Source organism: Pteropus medius, unplaced genomic scaffold, assembly GCF_902729225.1.
Source record: "Pteropus medius unplaced genomic scaffold, Ma_sr-lr_union100, whole genome shotgun sequence".
Lineage (NCBI taxonomy): Eukaryota > Metazoa > Chordata > Mammalia > Chiroptera > Pteropodidae > Pteropus > Pteropus medius.
Window position 1 is genome coordinate 791713 of NW_024346150.1, and position 11863 is coordinate 803575.

Consider the following 11863-nt stretch of genomic DNA (forward strand, 5'->3'; position numbering starts at 1 on the left):
GTTCAATTTCTTGGTAAGCCCCACCCTCACACCCCCCTTCTCTGGCCTCCGGGAAATTCAGCAACAGCCAGAAAACCTTGGAAATAAAAGTCTCACAAAGGGATAGGACTCCCATCAGGGGAGTTTCCTGTAGTAATAAGCAGGCACCTCTCTGGTCAGAGGACTTCCTCGATGGCCCCTAAGACTTTGTCCACATGGAAGGACATGAATCTATATACCAGCTAACTCACCACAAGTGCTTACCAGGTGTTGGGCACTGCTTCCAGTGCTATTGTCATTCTTATGTTGTGACTGAGGAAACTGAGGTACCAGGTTGGACAGCTGGTAAAATGGCAGAGCTGGGGGTCCTAGCTGGACAGTTTGGCTCCAGAACCTGTACTCTCAGCTACTACATAGACTACCTCTCTGAGTTGACCCATCTCCTAAGCAGAAATGGGAAACAATAAAGAAGGGACAAGTCTCAGGAAGCAGCACTCAGAAAATAGGGGAAGTCATTATTTTAGGGTACTAACCATGTGCCAGCGTCCAAGCTGAGTCCTTTAGGTGCAGTATACCATTGCATCCTCAAACAATCCTATGAGGTGGGGATCACTAGCCCCATTCTGTGCATGAAGGAAATTGAGGCATAGAGAGGTAGAGTGACTTCTCAAGTCCACTCAACTGATGAAGGGCAAAGCTGAGCTTCTAGCCCAAGTGTGCCTGATGGGTAGCCCTGGGGCTGAGGGCCGAAAACTGAGAGCTGAGATGCCCAGTTGAGGTGGAAAGGCATGGCTTGCTAGGAAGAGCTAGATAAAAGCAAGGGGAGAAGCTGAAGGCCTCAAGCAAGACCCCGGTGCTTGAGTCCAGACACAGAGATGCCCCCTGGAGGACCTCCAACTTTCTGGACCTTTCTAGCAGGAGAGCTGGCTTTCCCAGAGCCTCCAGGAAGAAGTCAGCAGGGGTTCTCACGGTCTTCCCAGGCCTCAGTTTTCCCAAGTGGAGCAGTGAAGAAGGGGATCAGGCTACAACTATGCCTACCTTCTTACCTCCATTCCCAGGGAGTAACAGAAGCCAGGACCTGGTGATGTTACAAGGAAAGGAGAAATGGAGGGGCTGAGATCCGGAGGGTAGAGGTAGGGGCAGGACTAAGGGTCCTGTGGGCAGGGCTTCTGGAAGGAACAGTCCTCTCAGGGGGCCTCTGAGACAGCCTGGTGGGTCCTCTGCAGGGCAGAGCATCTGGAGACTGCAGGGGCAGAATCAGACTCTTAAAGGACCCACTTCTGAGAGCCACTTCTGTCTCCTGAGGGGCCAGAGACAGGCAGGACAGAGGAAGAGGACAAGAGTTAGGGCAGAAATTCTGAGGATCAGAGTAGATGGAGGAGTCAGACCTCTGGCCCCACTTCTCTTCCTAGGACCTTTAAGTCTTCACTGTGGCTCCTGTGGGGAGGCAGAAGATATGAGCCACCCTGGCTCCAACCCACTGAAGGAGGATGGCTTTAACCCCAGCAGCTTCAACACTGCCCTCCCGGGACAACCAGATTCCCCAGGGCTCTGGATCTCAGAATCATAGTCCGTGGAGATCTGAACTCAACCATTAAAACTCCAATCACCTTGCTGACCCTATACCTGTCAGACCATCAATTCAAAGATCCTCCCCCAAAAGGAAGCCACCTCTGGAATCACAGCTGCAGCTGCCCCTAGAAAACAGCCACCACTCCTACCACCACCAAAATGAATTTTCTGCTATTCTTGCTCCTTTGTTTCACTACTAGCATCCTATGCACAGTCCTTGAAAAGTAGCTCTGATTAGCTAAGCCCAAGTCATGAGCCCAGGTCCTAGCTGTAAAGGGGCCTAGGAAAAAGTATGTGACCTTCTATTGGTAACTAAGATTCATATAATAGAAAATTCCACAAACCATAGAAAGGGATTAAGGTTGGGGACAGTGAAAAAAATGATAAATATCTCTATAGTCCACCCTATGGATATCCTACATCAACATACGTCCTTCTTCCCAAACCCTAGACTTCTTAAAAATTTAAGGATATCACCTAACAAATATCACTTTTGCTAATACAACCAAAAAAATTCACCCCTCCCCAAAAAGAGACTTTTAGTCTTAGTTAGCTTAGGCTGCCATAATAAAATACCATAGACTGGGAGGCTTAAACAATGGAAATTTATTTTCTCACAGTTCTAGAGAAGTTCAAAGTCAAGGTGCCAGCATCATTGGTGTCTGGTGAGTGCTCTCTTCCTGGCATGCAGATAGCTGCCTTTTCCCTGTGTCCTCATACAGCAGAGAAAGAGATCTCTCTCTCTTCCTTGTCTTATAAGGCCACAGTCCTATCAGATTAGGACTCTACCCTTATGAACGCTGAACGCATTTAACCTAAATTACTTCCTAAAGTAATCCAGTTCCAGATACAGTCACATTGAGGGTTAAGGCTTTAACTTATGAATTCTGGGGGGACACAATTCAGCCCGTAACAATATCCAATCCTAAATCCAAGATCTCAGGGTGACATCCATTCCTCCTTCAGTTTTGTTGTAATTTCATCTCTCTGTTCTACACCTGATGATAACCAACACCAATACACTTCATTGGTCAAGACAGACTGTGTTATACTGCAGTAACAAATGACACCCAAGCCTGAGTGGCTTAACACAACAAAATTCTATTCTCTATGCATACCAAGCCTGCTGCAGGTCTAGGCAGGTCTTTAGCACAGCTGTACTCCATGTGGTGCTTCAACATTCCCAGCTGCCCTGATCTTTTGGCAGGCTCTTTCATCTCAACACATGTTTCCATGATCACTCCAGTCAGGCAAAACAGCAAGAGGAACCCTTAAGCTTAAATGTTTCTATCCAAAAATGACATGTCATTCTGTACACAGTTAATTGGCCAAAGTTCACATAGCCATGTCTAACTTAAAGGAGGCAACTGTCAGAAGTAAACCACAATCATGGTGAGTAGTAATGATATCACCACAATAACCTATATTCAAAAATGGAATAAAAGAGGATGAAAGGGAAAGGGATTCGATTAAAGAAATAGGGACATTTCATAACCAGAAAGGAAATATGAATAAAAGCTATAGTCGGTAGTTCTGAAACTGGTCCTGGGGCCTAGCTAGCGTTCATCACTTCCTTCTTAGATTAGTTTTCTATTGCAATGTAACAAATCACCACAAATTTAGCAGCTTCAAACAATCCAAATTTATCATCTCAGTTACTGTAGGTTCTCTGCTCAGGGTCTAACCAAGCTGAACTCAGGTGTCAGCCAGGGCTGCTGTCTCATCTCAGGCTTGGAGTCCTTTTCCAGACTCACTGGGTATTGGCAGCTATGGTTATGGGACTGAGGCCTTGAGTTCCGTGAGCTGCCTGCCACTCCCTGCTACCATGGCCCTCTTTACAATATGGCAGTTTGTTTTTCAAGGCTAACATGAGAGCATCTACTGCTGCTTCTTATTTTTTATCGCTAGATAATTTTTTAAAGGGCTCACCTGATTAGGTCAGGCCCACCCAGGGTAATCTTCCTTTTGACTAACTCTAAGTCAACTGATAAGAGACCTTAATTACATCTGCAAAACATCTTCATTTTTGCCATATAGAACAATCTAATCATGTGAGTGATACCCCATCATATTCACAAGTCATAAAGTCAAAAAAATCCCCTCAAAGCAAGGAGATTGTACAGGGCATACACACCAGGGGGGCAGGAATCTTAGAGCTCTCTTTGCCACACTTCCTCTGTGACTCATTCCTTTTACCTCCAACTGGCACTTCAGCTGGTTGACACTCTATACCTGCTAAGGGACCTAAACCTTCACACCAAGGAATACCAGCCCCTGGCGGTCCTGCCTGATTAAGGTTACAGGAGTCTTCCATTAACTTTGACCACTGGGGATGGCATGACCAAGAAGTGCCCCAACTACCCCAGGGATTACCCCCATACACGCAGCCTCTTTCACCACTTATCCTTCGCCTGCCTCACCCACAATGGGATTAATCACAAACTCCTGTCCCTCTTCTGAACCTTTGCTTGCTGTTCATTCTACCTGGAATGTCCCCTCCCCTGCTTCAACCATCTTTAAGGCTCTGCAGACCTTCCTCCTCCATGTTGCCTACACTGCCTTCCCTCTGAGCCTTCCCATGTAGCTAGCATTCCTTCCTCCTCAGGGCTCATCTCCAGCCACATAGATCACCTTCTGTTTTGGGTTCAGGGGCCCTTGTCTCCTGCACTTCTCCCAAGCAAGTTCATCCCAGGCCCAGGAACCCTGAGACACAGAGTGGCCCAAATTGCAGGAAGTAAAGGAAGGGGTGTTCGGGAAACCCTGGTAGTGGCTTTATTTCAAGCTCCAGGGGGCAGGAGGCAGGGAAGCGGGGTGTACTATTGCTCAAGACTTCCCCCATTGTGATGTCTCGTCACTTCTGGAAGTCCTGTGCAATGTTCTACCCACACGCTGGGACAAAGGGCCAAGTTCTGCCCCTCTGACTGAGCCAGGACCCTCTGGATATGGACAGAGGGTTTGGAGGATAGGGTGTGAAGCAGACCCCTTCCCAGGATCAGGGACTTTCAGGAGCTGAGTCATCTGGTTTCTTGTTCATTTCGAGCCCAGACTCAAGCCAGAGCACCCCTTCTACAGGCCAGAAGCCACACATCCCGTTTTCTCAATACACTAGATGCCCTCTGCAGGCCCCATAAGGTTGAGAGCCACAAAGGGATAAACTGAACAAGCAGCTAGAATAAACATGATTTCTGAGCTTGGAATGAACTTGCTTGGGAGAGATGCAGAAAACAAGAAGCTAGACTTCTGAACTCAGCAAGCCAGACTGAACTGTTCTCACTGCATCCCAGTATATCGTAAAAAGAGAGAGGCCTCCTAATACTGGTAATATATGCTAGGTGACGAATGAGAAATGGGAATGGACCTAACCTTCACTGAGTGCCCATTTGAGTCAGGCACACGTACTATCTCAAGATATATATTATTCCCATTTTACAGACAAGAAATCTGTCACCTGTCCAAGGTTATAAAGCCAGATTCAAACACAAGTGTTTGAGTATAAAAATTCTGTTGTTTCCACTACGTTAGTAATAATGAATGCAAGGCATACATGTTCTCACTCCCTACTCATGTTCCCAACAATATCGATCCAGTCCAGGGATTGGCATACTTTGGCCCTTGGGCCAAATCCAGCCCGTCACCTGTTTTGTAAATAGTTTTACTGAAGTACAGCCATGCCTGTTCATTTACAAATTGTCTATAGCTGCTTTGGGGCTGAGTAGTTGCTACAGAGACCAGACAACAAAACCTTAAATATTTACTATCTGGACCTTTACAGAAAATGTCTCCCAACTCATGATCCAAACCCAGCCTCAGAATTAGAGTTGTCAAGCGAGACAAGACTTATTGCCATTGGTGTCTTAGCATTGAAGAATGGTTAGATAAATAAATGAATGGGATGGATGGATGGATGGATGGATGGATGGATGGATGGATGGATGGACGGACGGACAGGCAGATGGACAGACATATAGTATTCCCCCTTTATCTGCCGGGGACACATTCCAAGACCCCCAGTGGATGCCTGAAACCACAGATAGTACTAAACCCTATATATACTATGTTTTTCCTATGAAAACATACCTTAAAAATTAGGCATAGTAAGAGATTAACAATAACTGATAATAAAATAGAGCAATTATAACAACATATTCTGTTGAAAGTTATGTGAATGTAGTCTGTTTTTTTTTTTCCTTCTTCACAATTCCACAATAGATTTGTTTTTACCATAGATAGGAGCAACCTCAGCATATGATTTTTTCTCTTTCCTTCTTGAGAACTTTTCACTAAAAGAAAGCACTTTATGATTTCTCTTTGTCATATCCAAATTGCTAGTATTATTACTCTTATGTTTTGAGACCATTATTAAGTGAAATAAGGGTTACTTGAATACAAGCACTGTGATACTGTGACAGTCAATCTGATAACCAAAATGGCTACCAAGCAACTAATGAGTGGGTAGCATATACAGCATGGACAAAGTTTTGATTCACATCCCAGGTGGGATGGAGCAGGACAGATTTCATCACACTACTCGGAAGAGCATGCAATTTAATACTTACGAACTGTTTCTGAAACTGTCCATTTCATATTTTTGGACCATGGAAAGTGAAACCTCAGATAAGTGGGGACTACTGTATAGGTAGTATAAGAGTTTTGCTCCAAATTCCAATGTTATGCCATTTATAAACTGGGATACCTTCAGAAAATTAACCTTTCTGGGTTTTAGATTCCTCATCTGTAAAATGGGGATAATAATACAGTAATTATTATTCAGGGCTCATTCCACTGCAAATTACAAAAACCCAACTTAAATTAGCTTAAGCAAAAAGTTAAATTTCTCATATCACATAAGTAGATTCATTAAGATTTAGTCTACCTCAGCCCTCGTTGGTTCTAGGGGTTCAAATGATGTTATCTCCATGTCTTAAGTCGACTTCTAATTCTTTTTCTGTAGGGATCTCATTCTGATTATAGTTGCTCTTCTAGCAGCAGAAAATATGGCCACTGGAAGCCTCAATTCTAAATTTTCATAATGAATGATCTAAAACTGAGGTCCTCTTTCTCCAAACGTCGACTCTCATGAAAAGCTGTGATTAACTGTGCTTGTAACACATACTCAGTTCTTCAATACATTACAGTGGCCAGTGAATGGGGTACTGTGATATGTCAACAACACTGTGGTTGAGAGACCCACCAAAACCACATACAGTGGGAGAGGAGTTCCTTAAAGGAACCATTAATAGGAGCATAGAAAAGTGCATGAACAAAAACATAGCTCACAGCACTCTACTTCATAGGTTTGTTATGAGACAATGAATTTAAAGCGTTTAGAATGGTGTCTGACACTTAAGTATCAACAAACATTAATTATTACCATAACTGATAGTTGAATGGATGCATTCATAGATAGGTAATAATTGGATATATGGATGAAGAAATGGAGATGAAGATATAAATAGATGAAAGGAAAGATGGAAGAATGGATTGATGAAGAGACAAAGATGGGTGAACATATGGACACATGGATGAATGGATAGATGGATGGATGGATGAATGCATAGACAGACGAGGCCGAAAAATTGGGCCCATAGTTGTTTGTCACATTATATGCTCTAGGGCTGACAGTGGGAAACAGAATAGCACTCAAAAATTAGTCTTTCAGGAGAAATCTGCTCCTCTGGCTTCTGTCTCGAGTCTCTCTCATCGGGTGGGGAAAGCACTTGCTCCCCTTCCCCATCTCTAGTTTCTTTGTATTGCTGTGAGCTGACCAGCCCTCTCCTCAGAAATCCCCTCTCATTTCCCAGAACAGGGAAAGAATGGTAGAAGGGGGTGCTCCAGGCCAGGTGCCCCTCAAGCTATTCCTCTGATCCAGCTTTGGGCATAGGAAAATGGGTCAACAGGAAAGAGGGTTGGCCAGGCCAAAACAGAGAAGCCTTAGAGTCTTGAGATGTGAGATGGGGTTGCTGGACCTGCTTCCAAAGAACTTTCTCTTTAGTTCTGCTTGTCCAAGGGAGGAGCAGGTCTCAGATGATGGATACAAAGGCATTTTGATGGGCCTAGGGAGACTAAGGGAACCTGGGAGGGGACCTTCTCCAGCCTTACTCTGCTTCTTGTGATTGTCCTCAGGGAATCGGTGGGGAGGGAGGGGCAGCTGGGTCCCATTTTCCCCACTCTTCCCACTGCCAGGTATCTTAGGACCACAGAGAAGAGCTGGAGGTGAGGAGAAATCTGGGAAAGAGGAAGGCACTCCTTACCCTGACCTCTAATCCCGAACCAAGCCCTGACTCCTAGCCTTGATACTGATGTTTCACATGCCCCCAAGGAGACAACACTGTAAAACTTCCTCCACCCTTCCTTTGTCCAAACTGCTGATTGCCAAATTCTCAGAGCTAAAGACAAAGGATGGAAAATGGGAGTGGAGAGGCTACTGAGGAGAGTTATAAAAGGGAAAAAAAAGGTTTTTCCAGATAGAGAGAAACTGTAGGGGAAATATCCAGCAGAAAGGTATTCTACCATCTCATGTACTACAATTCAATTCAGACACTAACCACCCAGTTAGTGTCAGACTTCCTTAAGTCTGCAACACACCTGCCTCCCTTGAGATGCCAGACATAAGTGGGGTCCCCAGGCCACCTGTATTTCTGACCAACTGGCTACAAATCCAGGAGGTTCCCACAACCCCCTCAGATGCAATAATTCACTAGAATGACTCACAAGACTCAAGAGTGCTATACTTACAATTTTTTTTTTATAAAGGATAAAATCAGGAACAGCCAAATGAAGAGACACACGGGGAAAGATATCTGGGAAGGTCTCAAATGCAGAGCTTCCATGCTCTCTCCCCATGGAGACACACAGGACACATCACCCTCCCAGCACGTCAATGTGTTCACCAACCAGGAAGTTCCATGAGCTTTGGTGTCCAGAATTTTTATTGAGATTTCATTACATAGGCATTATTGAATTGTTGGCCACATGACTGAACTCAACCCCCAGCCCCCTCTCCCCCCGGAGGTTAGGCCAACTCTCCAATGAGATGGTTGGTCTTTCTGGTGACCACTCCCATCCTTGGTCATCTCATTTCTTAGCATAAACTCAGGTGTGATTCAAGGGATTCAGAAATAACAAAGACATTCCTCTTTGGAAATTCCAAAGATTTAGAGTCTCCTTCTCAGAAACCAGGGACAAAGGCCAAATTCTTTATTATAAAACAGAAGGAAAGAAATTACTGCACACATAAAGTGAAAGTTTCAGGGGGCCATGAAATAGGAGACAGCTACACACCCTCATACAGGTTCACTCACAGGACCATCATGGACTTCCTCATGCTCATCATCACTCTTCTACTCACTCTCTCCCCTATCCAGACTCACAGTCTCACATAGGCTCCACAAAAGCAGGACTCCTGCAACCCATACACTTGCTGCTTCCAAAGATTCTAATCATTTGTCCATTTCCATCCATCTTCCATGGCCTCCTGCACAGCACCACTCCTCTCATTTCTTCGTCTCCTGATTTTTTGGTCTCCCCTGGAAAGGAGAGGGGATAAAATGGTAAGGTGTGGGGTAGAATAGGGATCTGGGAGTCTGTGAAGGAGACTCTGAGTTCAGGTCAACATCCAGGTATGAGTGTGTATGTGAACCTTACAGTGTATATTTACCAAATGAGTGTGCCCCTGTGATTGTGTTTCCCTGTGTACTGTAGGATTGTTTACTGTGCATATTTCTATACAATCTGCACATGGGCTTGTGTGGTGTGGGTGTGCCTGTGTCCTGTGTGTGCTCCTATGTGATGTAGATGTGCCTGTGCCTCAGGTGTTCCTATATGTGTCTGTGCCTGGATAGGTGCTGGGCCTTCAGAGGCTCTGTCTCTTCTAGCCTGGGTTTCCAGAGGAAGAGGACAGTACACATGGGTGGAGAAGAGGGGAACACTAAAGTTATGGCACTGGACACAGGTATCCTGAATTCAGTCAGGGCTGTGGGCTTCCCAACTTACAGTCCCTCAAGCCAGCTCTGAGTGATGCCAACAACTCTGAGGACTCTGTCTCTCACCCAGTTCCTGGGAACATTTGTGGTACCTTTTTGTTCCTATCTCCTCCTCAAGGATGGCTGCATGGTACTGTTGTCCTGTGAGTGGGGGTGGAGAGTAACTGGTCTCCTCCTCTCCCAATCACCTACCCTGGGGCCTATGCTCACCATGTTACTTCCCTTCTCTTTGCCGAACCCCTTTCCACAAGGAAACCCCTGAAACGGGCTCTTGGATGTGGTCCTTAGTTTCTGCCCCACACACCAGGGCCTTCCAAGAAGCTAAGTTCCAGGGCTGCTCTATTCCCTCTGACCTCTGACTCTAGGTTCACCACACTGAATGGTCACCAGCTCTGCATATCCCCAGACCACTCCTAGGTGGGCTGCATCATCCGGAGATTGCAGAAGAACTCTGACAAGGCAAGCCTGCCACCTCCTCAGCCCTGCTTCCTCCCTCTGAGCCTCTGCCCAAGACCCCAGCCCATGACCTTGCCTCTCCTTCCTCCTCCAAAACAGGCGCCACAGCAGTTAGCCCATGACAGCCCCAGAGGGAACCTTGTATCTGACTGAAGGGATGTAAATGACTGTGGCTCCAGGGAACTAAGGACCGAAGAGAAAACCAGGCCTCCAGCACCTCTGCACCAGACCTGACCCAGTCCGGGCAGGACCTGGAGTGCCGACGTGAGTGTGAATGAGTGTGAGTGTGAGCGAGAGGGTGAGTCTGGAGGGAGCACAGATTCTCCTCCACAGCCAGACTGCAATGCTTCCAGTAAAGCCCAACTGGTACCCATGGAACTGTCGGTCACCTGTCTGTTTGTGGCCTAGGCAGGGGAAGACAGGTATGAGAGGGAGAAAAAGGATGGGATGGGGGGACAGGGTAGGTGTATTCATTCTCCACACTTCAGTCTGAAGGAACTTTCACTTCACTCATTTCTGATCACTCTCTCTCCTATAGTCCAGCCACAAGTCTCCCTTCCTCCTTCCAAAGAACAACTGGGGCAGTTATTTCCAACCTCCCATACTGGGCTAATTCTCCTTCTAGGCTCTACCACAGTACCCTCTACTGTCCCTATCCAGTCTGCTAGGTAATGCTCTGATGATCTCTTTCAATCCCCCCATCTCTAACCCAGATGATAAGCCCGCTGAGGGAAAAGACTATGCCTGTCTTCTTTACTGCTGTCTCCCCATGCCCAGCACATTGCCTGCATGTAGCAGACACTCAATAAATATTGAATGGATGACTGTAGGAACAAAAATCACAGGAAGGTCAGTCTCAGCTCAGAGAGGAAGGGCTGTGACCCTCTGGCTATTAAGCAACTTGGCCGAGGCCACTCAGCCAAAAACTATTTCCATAGCCTGGCCTGTCTAGACCGGGCCCTCCCTTGTGGCCTGTTCCTCCTCAGCCCAGGGTCATTCAAGTGAAATGAGGCAGGCAAGAAAGGCAATCATCAGAGCAGAAGCCAAGGAGATTGAGAGTAGGAGAGGGAAATGGGAAAGCACTACTGGACAGCATCCCAAAGATCTTTTCTTGCTGTTACTGATGTCTCCGTCATTGATGGTAGAGCTCCAAAATCTGACTCCATCCCTACAAAAGAGGAGCTAGTGCCCTTAATCTTAGAAATAAACCCCAACTTCACCCCATTAGTGATAGGCCTTAGCTCCCCCTTAGAGTGAATCCGCCTCCGTTAAAGAAATGCTCTAACTCCGCCCCTTCCGGGTAATAGGCAAGCCCCACCCCTGGTGCGTGACGGAGTCCCCGTGGCGTAACGGTAACGGTCTGTTTCCGGGGTGGAGCCAGGGAGGGCGGGAGTTTAGGCTGCGCCAACCCCTCAGCCCCCCTCCAGGTGACCCCAGTCCCCGAAAATCCTAACCCGGGCCCCAAATATCCCAGCCTCATGGCCGCAATGCCTTTCGCCCTGACCCCCTAAAAGCCCCAGGCTCCCGAGGTGACCAACCTCCTAATTCCTTAACGTTTAGTACCTCCAAAATCTTTGATCCCACCCTTCCCCTGTATGGCAATTGAGGCTTCCCGGGGGCATCTGCCTCTGATTACCTGATAACAAATCAGACTGGTCCTGAGAATGACAGAGGAGGGGTCTGGGGTTGGGGAACCCTTGATCTGATTGTGCCGCTTCCCAGGAGACGTTCGGAGCCCGGGACATGTCGGGATTGAGGAGATACGAGGTGGCGCTGGAGGCGGAGGAGGAGTGAGTGGAGGCGGGATTCCGCGTAGGAGGAACCCAGCGGGTCCAGGGTTGGGGGAGGGCTCAAGTAGTCCAGGGGCAGGAGGA

The 11863-nt window shown here is 46.8% G+C and overlaps 1 long non-coding RNA gene across 1 annotated transcript; it reads right to left on the minus strand.

Moving 5' to 3' along the window:
- Nucleotides 1–8462: 8462 nt before the first annotated feature.
- On the minus strand, nt 8463–11813 carry LOC120612893 (uncharacterized). The gene is made up of 2 exons (XR_005655554.1): nt 11626–11813; nt 8463–9077 (listed from the first exon to the last, which is right to left on the minus strand). It is a non-coding gene; the product is annotated as an uncharacterized LOC120612893 (long non-coding RNA).
- Nucleotides 11814–11863: the final 50 nt, after the last annotated feature.